This window comes from Lolium rigidum, chromosome 5 (assembly GCF_022539505.1).
Source record: "Lolium rigidum isolate FL_2022 chromosome 5, APGP_CSIRO_Lrig_0.1, whole genome shotgun sequence".
Lineage (NCBI taxonomy): Eukaryota > Viridiplantae > Streptophyta > Magnoliopsida > Poales > Poaceae > Lolium > Lolium rigidum.
The window spans coordinates 112,463,483-112,478,975 of NC_061512.1; the positions used below are offsets into that span (position 1 = coordinate 112,463,483).

General features: G+C 42.9%; 1 long non-coding RNA gene across 1 annotated transcript; it reads left to right on the plus strand.

Moving 5' to 3' along the window:
* The first annotated feature begins 246 nt into the window (after positions 1 to 246).
* LOC124655404 lies at positions 247 to 1,838 on the plus strand. Its single transcript, XR_006988667.1, has 2 exons — positions 247 to 678; positions 1,508 to 1,838. It is a non-coding gene; the product is annotated as an uncharacterized LOC124655404 (long non-coding RNA).
* The last annotated feature ends 13,655 nt before the right edge of the window (positions 1,839 to 15,493 follow it).

A 15,493-nucleotide genomic window follows, 5' to 3' on the forward strand; every position in this document is an offset into this window, starting at 1 on the left:
CTCGAATAATTAGTTAATTACACATTAACAAGTAATATTGTATAGCATCCGTTAATTTTTTTTGTGCATGTATACTTTGAGACCATGTCTTCTACATATCGGGTTGGAAAGACTTAATACATTAACTACATAGCTCTTGAGAGTGACATGCTACAGAAGATTGATTGCATATATATCATCAAAGCTGAAAGGAACACTAAAAGAAGGATTTAATTTTTGGTTAATAAAAAATCTTTCGGGGCGGCCTCCAATTTTTGGAGATGGCCCTGGGCACACTTTCACCATTGTAGGCTCATGCGGTGGTAGTTTGATCGGGTATGTGGCCAAGCCATGGTCGTATTTCTCCCCTGCTCGATTCTATGGCTGTTGTTTCACCTGCTAAATTTATTTCTGAAACTTTACATGCCAAGTTCTATTTCTTGCTTCGGTTATCGTTTTCAGATGTTGTAATGTGCTCTTCAGATGTGCTAACTTTAATTGATCTTATGTTGGGCTTGATTTGTATTCTAGGATGATAAGGCACTTTTGGGTTGGATTGGAGTACCAGAGCCTGCACATGATTGGCATGTTGCTTTTGTACTGGAATAACCACTTACATTTCGAGTTTATCATCAACACAGCTATTGAGGATGTTATTGGATTCAAGCACGCACTGGGCGTTCGCACTTATAAATTCAGGTGATGCTCATCTTTTGTGGTTACTTAAATTGTAAATGTATCACTGGATTTTGCTTCTACTAGGTACAGGTTTGGGAGTTTTTGGCTGAAAACATGCTATGAACCATTTTTACATCTTTTGGGGGTACTTTTTAGAAAATAAAATATTTGTGGAACCAAAAGCAATTCATAGGAGTGAAGAAATAGGGTTCACCATACGCTGAACCAGTCAAGTTTAAAGCTATTGTTACCTAATATGATATGGTACACACATTGTAGATTACATGCTTTATATTCCTTTTACGTGCGATGCTAAGCAGAAGTTTGGGATTCTTTCACTGAAAGTCTGAACATTCTATGAACTATTTTGACATCTTTTGGGGGTAATTTTTACAGAATAAAATATTGAGGAACCAAAAGCAATTTGTAGGAGCCTTAGTGAAGAAATAGAGTTGAACACAGAACCAGTTCCTGTTCAACACTATTGTTACATGTTATGAGATGGTACACACATCGTAGATTATACTGCTACCTGTATTGATTTTGTTTGATCTGAAGGCCATCTTTTCCTTATTGCCAATTTTACCATTCAGTGCAAAGAAATGTAATATTCTACCTTACATTTGAGGGTTGGTTCAATTTGAGAATCCACTATGGGTTGAACTTCAAGCACTTATCCTTTATATCATTTCCGGTGTCAACAAGATAAATTTTGTTTTAACAGTACAAATTGGAATAGGAGATGCTTTCATATAAAGAAAAAATAATAATAACGGAAAATAAAAATCTTGCTTTGTTGTATTTAAGCCAATCAATCATGTGGAAACCTTCTAAGAATTAATGATTTCAGATTTTGCATAGGCATAGAGCATGCAGAGAGGCGTTCAGCCATGGTCGTTCTCCGCCTACCAACTCCCCAGACCGCGTCCTGATCCTGGAGGCTAATCTACATCACCTGCAACGGTAAGGCCTGCAACCATATACTAACTATGCAAATTCTCTTGAAAGAGTATGTAAGGGCACAAACTTTTTGTCCAGAAGAATGTAAAGCTTAGTGTTCAGATTATTGGTATCCTGCAGTTTATTTTGAGTTACCTCTTTCATGCCAGCAGAGAAGATTTGTTTTGTTTCCTGAATTTTGTCAGGGCTGTTTTATTTGATAAGTTGAGAAGAGTCGTGTATAATGAGGTGTTTCGCTTCCGTCTGCCCTACTTTGCTGATCAGTGGCTTTGGATGAATGTACTTAACATGGAGATGGGCCACGAAGTATCATGTGAACTGAATTCCTTTAAAAAAATTGAACTGAATTTTGGCATACTACATCATACACGGTCCATAAAGACGTTTCTTCCATCTTGCAGTTTTCTGACTTTGTACAACAATGAGCAACCATATAAATACATGTGTTTGTCTATGTTTTGCTTCGATGTTTTGGGAGAAGAAATCGAGTGCCTTTGAAGGTCAGTATAGTCCGTGACATTTTCCTAAATTGAGTGAGAAATGTTGCTAAATAATTCTGTTTTTTTGTGTGGTAGTGGATTGTCGTTTCATGGTTTAGCAATTTTTCACTATTGTTGCTCCATGTTTTCTATTGTTTGTCCTGTTTTGTTAGAACTAAACCGAGGCACGAAAGAAGATGACGTCAGTTGAAAAACGGCGCAGCAACGCGCGCATGGTCCTTCTAGTCCTATTACAGCGAGCTAGACTTGGGGAGGAACAAGACGGGGAGTAGAGTTCGATTGTCACCGAACAACCTGAACAACAAAGAGATTATTTTGATGCTAACAAGACAACATCTCAAGCCTGCAACAGGTTATAATAAATTAATGACAGTTGCGTCAACAAAAAAATGTATGGCATGTAATGTGTGCTAGAGCACTCCGCTTTTGCCCGACATGTCGCAGTACATGGAGTAATCAAACCACAATCACATATTTCTAACGATGCTACTAGTGTCTACCAATAGCACCGGTGGAAAACATGACATCAGTCCCGGTTGGTAACGACCTTTCGTTTCGGTTGGGCAACTGAGACTGCGCAACCGGGACTAAAGCCCCCTCCCCCTAGTCCGAATTGTTTTGCGAACTGGGATTAAAGGGGCTCCACGTGGCTGAGCTCGAGTGCTCAGGGTGGAGGGGCTTTAATCCCGGTTGGTAACGCCAACCGGGACTAAAGTCCTCCACGCGTCAAGCGTTGGGACATGGCTGTTTCTCTACCGCGATAGGAGGTTTAGGGTTTTACGTTTTCCATTCAACTCGACGCTATACATACAACAGTGAAGGAACCATTACACAACATCGTTATGAATATAGACATCTTCATGAAATAGTACACGTTCATGCATGCATATACAATATATGTCCTCTTACGATCCCTATTGTTCTCGAGCAGGAGTAATCCTTCTTATTCTGACAGACAACACATGGACAACACACCATCCTGATTGTTTTCCTCAGCCACACCGATAAAAAATTTCAGGCCCGCAATGAACTCAGCATGGCGTTGATCACCGTACATCCATTGCCGGCTCATCTGCATTATATCATTAAGTTTATTAAAAACCATTACAAAACATCATGAATAGCGAAGTGATGTACATGACACATGCATTTTATCAATGACGGATGAAAGGATAAAGTTATTAATCTCCATCGAGCAGGAAAAAAGAAAGAACAAAGCTTAAGTGTGGCTCAGGCACTTCATACCATACTTTTTTTGTGTGAACTCAAGTGGCATCATGCTCTCAGGTATTTCATCGAGCACCGGTTGTGCATAAGAAGAGAAAGCAAACCAACATACCTCTTGTGCATAAGAAGGGAAAAAAGAGGAGAAAGCTAAATGTGGCTCACATGCACAAACTTGGGCAGGGCACAGTATATATATAGAGATGGACCATTAGAGAATGGACTTTTGTAGCTCGAGCTACATGTAGACCACTTTTTGAACCAACAAAAATTCCTTTTAAACATGTTAAAAAAAATTGCAAAAATATATTGATGTAGAGAATGTTGAGATATATTGGTGTGTAAATTTTCAGATTGAAATATGCTGTATTTTGGGCTCAGCAAAAATAACAAATCTTGATTTCACGATTGGTGAATAGTAATGAACAGTATGCTAAAATCTAGATTTCGTCATTTTGTGAGATTTTGTTATTTATACTGAGGGCAATATTTGATGTATTTTAATTTGAAAATTTACACACCGATAGATTTCAATATTCTCTACGACTACATATTTTTTCAATTTTTTTTTTAAAGTTTGAAATTAAAAATTTTGAAGTTTGAAAAAGGAAAAACAAAACCGGGCTACATGTAGCCCGGTCTACATTTGATGTTTTCGTGGACCATTAGTCCTAGTTGGAGACACCAACCAAGACTAAAGGGGCTCGCGCCCTGTCACACCCCGCCGCATCCCCTTTAGTCCCGTAGTGTCTCCAACCGGGACTAAAGGTCTCGTCCGGACCGGGACTAGAGGTGGTTGTACCCCGTGCGTGCTCGCCGCTCGAACCGGGACTAATGCACACATTAGTCCCGGTTCGTAAGTCGATCGGGACTATTGCTCGCAGGGCCTCCGAACGTAAACTCTGTTTTCTACTACTGTAGTAACCCGACATGGTGGACAACTTTTGTCCGGCATCACTGTACATGGATTATCAATGGGTAAGAGTAAATATGCTCTATTAGTAATGACAACAAGTAGGCTTGTGCTTCCGTAGAATCCTAAATTTCAGAATAGTGTAAACCCCAAAAGTGATATTCTAGTATCATTTAATATCAACCATCCTACCCCATAATCCCTAATAGGTTGTAACATCCCAAAAATTTCAAAACAAACAAAATGAATTTCCCTAGTTCCAAATTTTTGGAACCAACAAAAACTTTTATTAAATTAAGTTGATACATAGAGATCTTGTTTTATTCTTGTGCTATTGCCATGATTGCTTGTTTAATTAGTATTGAAATACTCTTAAACCCTAAACCATGACCTTTGATCATAGATAAAGAAAAGTAAACAAAAATATAAAATTGCACCTATGTGCATATGGCCAAAAATACAAATTTGAGCAAAAGACCATAAAACTTGTTTCCATTGCTTGGATTGTTTTCTTATATCATATTAAACCTCAAATACATCATTGAGATCAAGAAAAACCAAATCAAATTGGAAATAAGAAGATTCTCCAAATACACATATGTGGGTATGGCCATTTTTCCAAATCTTGAACCTAGACCATTTTGGTTTGCACCATTGGGTGTAAATGGATACTAAACATATATTAACCACTTTGGAAACCATCAAACAACATTCAAATCAAAATTGAGATAAATATGAGCTCACATGTGATATGGTCATATGTGACATTTCTAATCCGGTACTCACTTTGAGCCCCTGAATTTTGAGTTTTCACTTCTACCCTGGACCATTTCTTTGCACCTCATCCAAGACAACATCAAGAACTTCAACTTTGCCCAAAGCCACCACCCCAAATTCATCACCAATTTCAAATGAGAAGCAAGCAAAGTTGGAACAATTTCACATATGTAAGATCATATGCAAAATGTGATTTTGCATCTCAATTCCATTTTGACCACCACCACCACCAAAATGCTCTATTTAATATATGATTACAACCCACCAAAAAGAATTTCAAAATTCGAAAATAATTTTCTTGCGGCCATTTTGACAAACACCTGGCAGGCAGGGGTAAAAATGTTGCCCATGCTTGGAAATTTGGGAAGACCAAGTCCAACCCCGGCCTCTCTCGCACTACGGAGAACCCTCTCACCTCACCACATCAGTTCCACCACTTGCACCGGCCATGGTTTGATTTAATCGACCAAACCTTGCCATGCCGTGGCATGGCATGTCCACCTCATGCCATCTCCTCACCCGGTCGATTCCAGCATGCACCACCATGTCCGGCAGCTCCCTCTCACCTCCCCGAACACTGCTCGTGCCCTCCCTTGACCGAGACCGTGTGTGCACACGCCGGCATCGACGTGGCCGGACACGCCCGGGCGTGCACACGCACGCGCCGTGCGCGCATGGCGAGCGTCCTCGGACGCGCCGGAGCGTGACGCCCCCGTGCCCTCACGTCGCCTCCTCTCTCTCTCTCACCGTCGGTCGACGCACGACGCAGCCACGAACCTCCGGGACACACCCCCGGCCCGCGGGAACGCCGCGAGACGACGACCGCGTCCACGCCCTTCCGCCATGCCCTGCGAGCTTCCGTCAAGCTCACCGCCGGCTGTAGCGCCTCATTTTCACCGCCATCACGCGCGTCGCCTTCGCCCGGACGTCGGCAACACGCCGCGCCCATGTCTTGCCCCTTGGCGCCCCGGGAACGCCGACGCCGTCGATGACCAGCTCGCCCCGCCACGGCCACCTCCCCCAACTATAAAAGCAGCACCCCTCCCACCGATCCGAGCACGCCACTCACTCCCCATCATCCTCACAGCACTCCTCGTCCCCTCAATTTCACAAGATAGCCACCACACCGCCGCAATTGCTAGCTCACCGCCGCCGCCGCGATGGCCGAGCTCGCCGGAGAAGGAGACCCCCCCGACGACGCCACTGCTTCCAGGCGCTGCCCCATCGACTACAACGTCGCGGCGCACATCTCCGACGACCGCCGGAGCCCTGACGCGCCCTCCGACCCCCTACTGCCGCTGCGCTCGCCGCTGCTTCTCGACGTCGACGACGACAACCCCCGGCCGTTCGATCATCGCTCGATCCAACGCCCCTCCTTTCCCGTACCGATTCGGTGAGTTCCTCTCGCCGACGCGTGGGACCCGCCGTCGAGACGGCCTGCTCGCGGCTGGACGCGAAGTGGGCCGGCCCAACTCCTTTTCTCTCTCGCAGCCCAAGTTCTTTTCCCGCGCAAGCCCACCGTTTTGAATTCAATTTTTGGAAAATAGGGAAATAATGCAATCTGGTGCAAACTTTGAAATTCAATAGGGACAAATCTCATTGGGCCAAATTTTACAAATTTTATATATTTGGAAACCTCATGGAATTATCTACACAATGCCACTGGATAGAAGCCTAGATCTTTTGTAGAATTAAAATGACAAAATAAACAAGGCAGGGACTTTTTCTGCCTTATAATAATTCTTAAAAATCAACCATAAATGCTTTTCAGTTAATTCCACCTCCAATAATTCACTTTTCACTTATACTAATTGTTTCTACAAAAATATGCCATGCTTACTTTGAATGATCATGGTTTAGTTGATTTAAATGACTTTATGGCTATTTTCTAGTAAAAGATATTGTCCAAAACTATTAAGAAATATCATGAGAGAGTTTCTCTCATTTAAATCTTGTCACCACCAAGTCCAAATGAAGTGGAGACTCTGGTTAGTTAGGTCCCATAGGATTTGTTGGTGATATTAAATCTTTGATATGCTAGAATTAAATGGTATGAGGTGCTCACCTCATTTAAATCATTTTCTCCAAATGATAAGTGTGAAGAGGTTGACTTGGGTCAACCTAGGTCACATATTATACATAAGAGAAATTAAATCTTAATAAGATAATGAGAGGAAATTATTTCTCTAAATAATTCAAAGTACCATTTAAGATTAGTATGAGAGGAATTTATTTTTCTTATATAATAAGAAAAACACATCCACCCCCCTAATAGTCATGTGTGATGCTAGTTTAAGTGTGAACCATGTTTGTGCTTAGTTTAATTAGATAAGTTTGGTGTGATGATTGTGTACCCCGTATTCGTATTCTAGACGCTAGTACCGAGGAGTACCAAGAGGAGGAGGAGGTCTACTTCCAAGGAGAAGAAGATCACTTTGACCAGCTTTCCCAACCAAGGCAAGATAATACTCTTGCAAAGTGCAAAGCTCACCATGAGCAAGGCATTACCCCAATTACTTTATGCTTATGATCCTATTTCCCAGTTTTACTTTACAAGCTTTATTTACTTTTGTTTTATCAAAGTACTTTTTGATTCATGTTTCACTTGGTTAGTATTGGATTAGTACAAGAGTATCAAACTTAGCCTAGAAGCAAGGCAAATACTTAGCACCCCTCATACCTAGTGGCTAGTGCTAAATACTAAAAATGACTACTCTAGATGGGAACATGTGTTATGCAATGATGATGGTGAAAACCTTGGAATGATGAGTCATTTCCATTGAAAGATTTTGAAGGTGAATATGACATGATTTTAACTTGATGAGTTTGGATAAAAACTGATGATTGAGTTGGATGCGATACCATTCCAATTTTTGAGTACCCCCACAATACCCGATTATGGGTAAGGCTTAGCTGGAAATTTATGTATCTTAGTATGGGTTCCCTCTAAACAAGCGTCATCGGGGTTAGGCTGAAGGCTGCCTCTACAACAAAAGAAACGATGAGAAATGACGTGTAACGAGGTGAATGTCCGGCCCAAGCCCTCGTGCGGTTCCCGGGTTAACAGTTGGTTTTCACCGGGAGGCCAAGCTCATGGGGAGAGGTGCCTATACTAGGATATGTAAGTGAAAGGTTATGGTTGATGATCCGCGTACTCGAGTTACGATTTTTCGGGGTTTTATCCCCGACGGATGTAATCAAATGTTGTGGCACAAGTGTGCAACCTCTCGCAGAGTGTAAACCTATTCGAATAGCCGCGTCCGCGGTCATGGACAGATTGGAAAGGCCATACTTGTTTCCGTCATCGAATTTACATCTTTTTGAACTTGAATGGTGACTTGGGTTTTGAATCACAATTGAGTTGTGGGAATGACACTAATGTTCCCACTTGAGTTAGTTAGCACATGAGGAGTTGTTTACAAAAAGGTTTATCAAATAAAATTGGCTTTATGCAAATAACCTTAGAGCTTAGAACACTGCAATAGCAAGTTTAGTACTTACATTAGTATTAGATTGCGAGTACTTAAAAGTACTCACGGCTTTGTCCCTGGCTATTCAAATGGCCAGACTATGAAGCCGAGCAGACGATACGAGGATGACGACCAGCCGGACGTCTACCACAACTAGGAGCTTCTAACGTCAAGCGTTGGCCTGTGGACTAGAGAGTCCTTGTATCTTACGCTTCCGCTATGAACTTGTGTTTGTTCGTTGATCAATAGATCAACTATTCGTGTAATATGGATCATGTGATTCCAAGTTGTAAGACCTTATGGTTTGTAATGAATGATGACTGTGATACTTAACTATTATGCCTCGCAACAACAATATTCCTGGGATTGCGATGTATGACATAATAGGCATTCGGACTTAAAAATCCGGGTGTTGACAAGTTGGTATCAGAGCCATTGTTGACCTTAGGAGACCCTAGTTAGAATGGATGTCTGAAAAACTTAGTTTCCAAAACAAATGAAGGGAATATTTATGAAAACTTATTCTCACCCTTATCTTTGAGATCTTTTAAAACATGAGAAATCTATGCTCTACTTTTTCTTGAAATTCTACCTAAAATTTTGCACACTTGATCACTTTAGTAGAACTCACACCTACGCAAGAGTTTGTATCGGGATCCCCTTGTATCATAGAGCGAATGAATGGTTCTTCAAACCAACGGTGTGTTAGATTGGTAATATGTGATGCTTGGTATGAATGAAAAAGTGTTGTTGGTTTTACCCCCTCAACACTACTCAAGTTTTCAAGTTTTGAACTTTTCAAATTCTTATCCAAACAAGCCATAGAAAATTTCCCTCTTATCTCATGATCTATCTCAATACTCAGATGGCCCCTCCAACCCGCAACATGAATCAAGACGCAATGATGCAGATGTTGCAAGTTATGCTGGAAGATAGAGAAGCCGAAAGAGCTGAAAGGCAAGCCAACATTGCAGCACTCCAACAGCTTGTCAACAACAACCAAGGCCATCATGATCATCCAGGATCTAAGCTCAAGAACTTCCGAATACCAACCCGCCAGTTTTCAGCAAGACCGAGGAACCACTTGATGCAGATGATTGGCTCCAAACCATGGAGAACAATCTAGAAGTAGCTGGAGTTGAAGAAAATGAGAAAGTGCTGTTTGCCACGCACTACTTAGCAGGACCAGCAAGAGCTTGGTGGACAAGCACCCGTGCCATGAACGCAGGACAGTTCATGACTTGGGCAGATTTCAAGCTCAAGTTCAGCAAGTACCATGTGCCCCCGGGTCTGATAAAGAAGATGAGAGATGAATTCCGTGAACTCAAGCAAGGAAAAATGTCCGTGGTGGAATACCGCGACAGGTTTCTCACTCTGTCAAGGTACGCCCCGGATGAGACCGACACCAATGAAAAGAGGAAGGAGAGATTTCTGAACGGACTGCACGACGAGATGCAAGCCGTGTTAGTGAACATTCCGTTCGCCGACCTCGAAGCCCCGGTGGACTCAGCCATACGGATGGAAGGAAAGCTGCATCAAGCCAATGAGAACCGCAAGCGCCGGATGATGAACCAGAATGGACCCCACCATACCCGAAGTACCGCAACAACTCCTCCGGAGGATTCACCCCAAGATACAACAAGCCCCCGCTTCAGAGTTATCGCCCCTACAACAACAACAACAACGGAGGACCCCGAAGCCCGGAGGCAACAACAGCAATAACAACCATCACAACAACAACAACCATCACAACAACAACAACCACAATGGCAACAACAACAACAATGGGAACAACACCCACACCAACACTGCCCCAATAACTGGAAGCAACACCTGCTCCCGTCAACCCCAAGGACAAATCCACGATCAACTGCTATGAATGTGGAGTTGTGGGCCACTACTCCAATGAGTGCCCCAAGAAGCTTGCCAAGATTGCCGCCAATACCGCTGCCCCTGCTCAGCAACAGCGTCGCTTCGCCGGTAGAAGGAACCAGAACAACAACAACGGCCGTCTCTACCACATCAATGCCACTGAAGCACAGGAAGCACCTCAAGCCATGCCAAGTATGTCTCCTGTTAATCCAATTGCCCAATCTCTCTTAGGAACCTAACTTTTCTTAAAATCTCGGGACGAGATTTGTTTAAGGGGGAAGGGTTTGTAACATCCCAAAAATTTCAAAACAAACAAAATGAATTTCCCTAGTTCCAAATTTTTGGAACCAACAAAAACTTTTATTAAATTAAGTTGATACATATAGATCTTGTTTTATTCTTGTGCTATTGCCATGATTGCTTGTTTAATTAGTATTGAAATACTCTTAAACCCTAAACCATGACCTTTGATCATAGATAAAGAAAAGTAAACAAAAATATAAAATTGCACCTATGTGCATATGGCCAAAAATACAAATTTGAGCAAAAGACCATAAAACTTGTTTCCATTGCTTGGATTGTTTTCTTATATCATATTAAACCTCAAATACATCATTGAGATCAAGAAAAACCAAATCAAATTGGAAATAAGAAGATTCTCCAAATACACATATGTGGGTATGGCCATTTTTCCAAATCTTGAACCTAGACCATTTTGGTTTGCACCATTGGGTGTAAATGGATACTAAACATATATTAACCACTTTGGAAACCATCAAACAACATTCAAATCAAAATTGAGATAAATATGAGCTCACATGTGATATGGTCATATGTGACATTTCTAATCTGGTACTCACTTTGAGCCCCTGAATTTTGAGTTTTCACTTCTACCCTGGACCATTTCTTTGCACCTCATCCAAGACAACATCAAGAACTTCAACTTTGCCCAAAGCCACCACCCCAAATTCATCACCAATTTCAAATGAGAAGCAAGCAAAGTTGGAACAATTTCACATATGTAAGATCATATGCAAAATGTGATTTTGCATCTCAATTCCATTTTGACCACCACCACCACCAAAATGCTCTATTTAATATATGATTACAACCCACCAAAAAGAATTTCAAAATTCGAAAATAATTTTCTTGCGGCCATTTTGACAAACACACGGCAGAGCAGGGTAAAAATGTTGCCCATGCTGGAAATTTGGGAAGACCAAGTCCAACCCTGGCCTCTCTCGCACTACGGAGAACCCTCTCACCTCACCACATCAGTTCCACCACTTGCACTGGCCATGGTTTGATTTAATCGACCAAACCTTGCCATGCCGTGGCATGGCATGTCCACCTCATGCCATCTCCTCACCTGGTCGATTCCGAGCATGCACCACCATGTCTGGCAGCTCCCTCTCACCTCCCTGAACCTGCTCGTGCCCTCCCTTGACCGAGACCGTGTGTGCACACGCCAGCATCGACGTGGCCAGACACGCCCAGGCGTGCACACGCACGCGCCAGTGCGCGCATGGCGAGCGTCCTGGACGCGCCAGAGCGTGACGCCCCCCGTGCCCTCACGTCGCCTCCTCTCTCTCTCTCACCGTCAGTCGACGCACGACGCAGCCCTGAACCTCCGGGACACACCCCCTGGCCCGCGGGAACGCCGCAGACGACGACCGCGTCCACGCCCTTCCGCCATGCCCTGCGAGCTTCCGTCAAGCTCACCGCCGCTGTAGCGCCTCATTTTCACCGCCATCACGCGCGTCGCCTTCGCCTGGACGTCAGCAACACGCCGCGCCCATGTCTTGCCCCTTGGCGCCCACGGAACGCCGACGCCGTCGATGACCAGCTCGCCCCGCCACGGCCACCTCCCCCAACTATAAAAGCAGCACCCCTCCCACTGATCTGAGCACGCCACTCACTCCCCATCATCCTCACAGCACTCCTCGTCCCCTCAATTTCACAAGATAGCCACCACACCGCCGCAATTGCTAGCTCACCGCCGCCGCGCAGTGGCGAAGCTCGCCGGAGAAGGAGACCTCCCCGGACGACGCCACCGCTTCCGGGCGCCGCCCCATCGACTACAACGTCGCGGCGCACATCTCCGACGACCGCCGGAGCCCCGACGCGCCCTCCGACCCCCTACCGCCGCTGCGCTCGCCGCTGCTTCTCGACGTCGACGACGACAACCCCTGGCCGTTCGATCATCGCCTGATCCAACGCCCCTCCTTTCCCGTACCGATTCGGTGAGTTCCTCTCGCTGACGCGTGGGACCCGCCGTCAGACGGCCTGCTCGCGCTGGACGCGAAGTGGGCCGGCCCAACTCCTTTTCTCTCTGCAGCCCAAGTTCTTTTCCCGCGCAAGCCCACCGTTTTGAATTCAATTTTGGAAAATAGGGAAATAATGCAATCTGGTGCAAACTTTGAAATTCAATAGGGACAAATCTACTGGGCCAAATTTTACAAATTTTATATATTTGGAAACCTCATGGAATTATCTACACAATGCCACTGGATAGAAGCCTAGATCTTTTGTAGAATTAAAATGACAAAATAAACAAGGCAGGGACTTTTCTGTCTTATAATAATTCTTAAAAATCAACCATAAATGCTTTTCAGTTAATTCCACCTCCAATAATTCACTTTTCACTTATACTAATTGTTTCTACAAAAATATGCCATGCTTACTTTGAATGATCATGGTTTAGTTGATTTAAATGACTTTATGGCTATTTTCTAGTAAAAGATATTGTCCAAAACTATTAAGAAATATCATGAGAGAGTTTCTCTCATTTAAATCTTGTCACCACCAAGTCCAAATGAAGTGGAGACTCTGGTTAGTTAGGTCCCATAGGATTTGTTGGTGATATTAAATCTTTGATATGCTAGAATTAAATGGTATGAGGTGCTCACCTCATTTAAATCATTTTCTCCAAATGATAAGTGTGAAGAGGTTGACTTGGGTCAACCTAGGTCACATATTATACATAAGAGAAATTAAATCTTAATAAGATAATGAGAGGAAATTATTTCTCTAAATAATTCAAAGTACCATTTAAGATTAGTATGAGAGGAATTTATTTTTCTTATATAATAAGAAAAACACATCCACCCCCCTAATAGTCATGTGTGATGCTAGTTTAAGTGTGAACCATGTTTGTGCTTAGTTTAATTAGATAAGTTTGGTGTGATGATTGTGTACCCCGTATTCGTATTCTAGACGCTAGTACCGAGGAGTACCAAGAGGAGGAGGAGGTCTACTTCCAAGGAGAAGAAGATCACTTTGACCAGTTTCCCAACCAAGGCAAGATAATACTCTTGCAAAGTGCAAAGCTCACCATGAGCAAGGCATTACCCCAATTACTTTATGCTTATGATCCTATTTCCCAGTTTTACTTTACAAGCTTTATTTACTTTTGTTTTATCAAAGTACTTTTTGATTCATGTTTCACTTGGTTAGTATTGGATTAGTACAAGAGTATCAAACTTAGCCTAGAAGCAAGGCAAATACTTAGCACCCCTCATACCTAGTGGCTAGTGCTAAATACTAAAAATGACTACTCTAGATGGGAACATGTGTTATGGAATGATGATGGTGAAAACCTTGGAATGATGAGTCATTTCCATTGAAAGATTTTGAAGGTGAATATGACATGATTTTAACTTGATGAGTTTGGATAAAAACTGATGATTGAGTTGGATGCGATACCATTCCAATTTTTGAGTACCCCCACAATACCTGATTATGGGTAAGGCTTAGCTGGAAATTTATGTATCTTAGTATGGGTTCCCTCTAAACAAGCGTCATCGGGGTTAGGCTGAAGGCTGCCTCTACAACAAAAGAAACGATGAGAAATGACGTGTAACGAGGTGAATGTCCGGCCCAAGCCTCGTGCGGTTCCGGGTTAACGAGTTGGTTTTCACCGGGAGGCCAAGCTCATGGGGAGAGGTGCCTATACTAGGATATGTAAGTGAAAGGTTATGGTTGATGATCCGCGTACTCGAGTTACGATTTTTCGGGGTTTTATCCCCGACGGATGTAATCAAATGTTGTGGCACAAGTGTGCAACCTCTGCAGAGTGTAAACCTATTCGAATAGCCGCGTCCGCGGTCATGGACAGTTGGAAAGGCCATACTGTTTCCGTCATCAGAATTTACATCTTTTTGAACTTGAATGGTGACTTGGGTTTTGAATCACAATTGAGTTGTGGGAATGACACTAATGTTCCCACTTGAGTTAGTTAGCACATGAGGAGTTGTTTACAAAAAGGTTTATCAAATAAAATTGGCTTTATGCAAATAACCTTAGAGCTTAGAACACTCTGCAATAGCAAGTTTAGTACTTACATTAGTATTAGATTGCGAGTACTTAAAAGTACTCACGGCTTTGTCCCTGGCTATTCAAATGGCCAGACTATGAAGCCGAGCAGCAGTACGAGGATGACGACCAGCCGGACGTCTACCACAACTAGGAGCTTCTAACGTCAAGCGTTGGCCTGTGGACTAGAGAGTCCTTGTATCTTACGCTTCCGCTATGAACTTGTGTTTGTTCGTTGATCAATAGATCAACTATTCGTGTAATATGGATCATGTGATTCCAAGTTGTAAGACCTTATGGTTTGTAATGAATGATGACTGTGATACTTAACTATTATGCCTCGCAACAACAATATTCCTGGGATTGCGATGTATGACATAATAGGCATTCGGACTTAAAAATCCGGGTGTTGACATAGGTATTGTTCATCGCAACTGTCCTTGTGTTTCACTCAGAAAAATGTTTCAATCTTGGTGGTCTATGGAAGCAAAAACCTAACAAGTAACACCCACATATTCCACATTTCCATTCAAATCACTCCATGCCAAAAAATCAAATAACATGACCCGTGTCAACCTTTCCTTAGAAGGGTTTCTTGTTGTGTTTTATAACTGGAAACACTGGAATTTGTGTGCCTCCACAACACCTATTAATGAAAACAGGAATATTTTATTTTGTGCATTTTCATCATCACCCTACATCTACAATCAACATGCATGCAAGACTAGATTTGCTTCCCTAAGACAAATTTGAACCTAAGAACAGGCAACATAACCAAATTATTTCTAATGGCACACCGGACATAG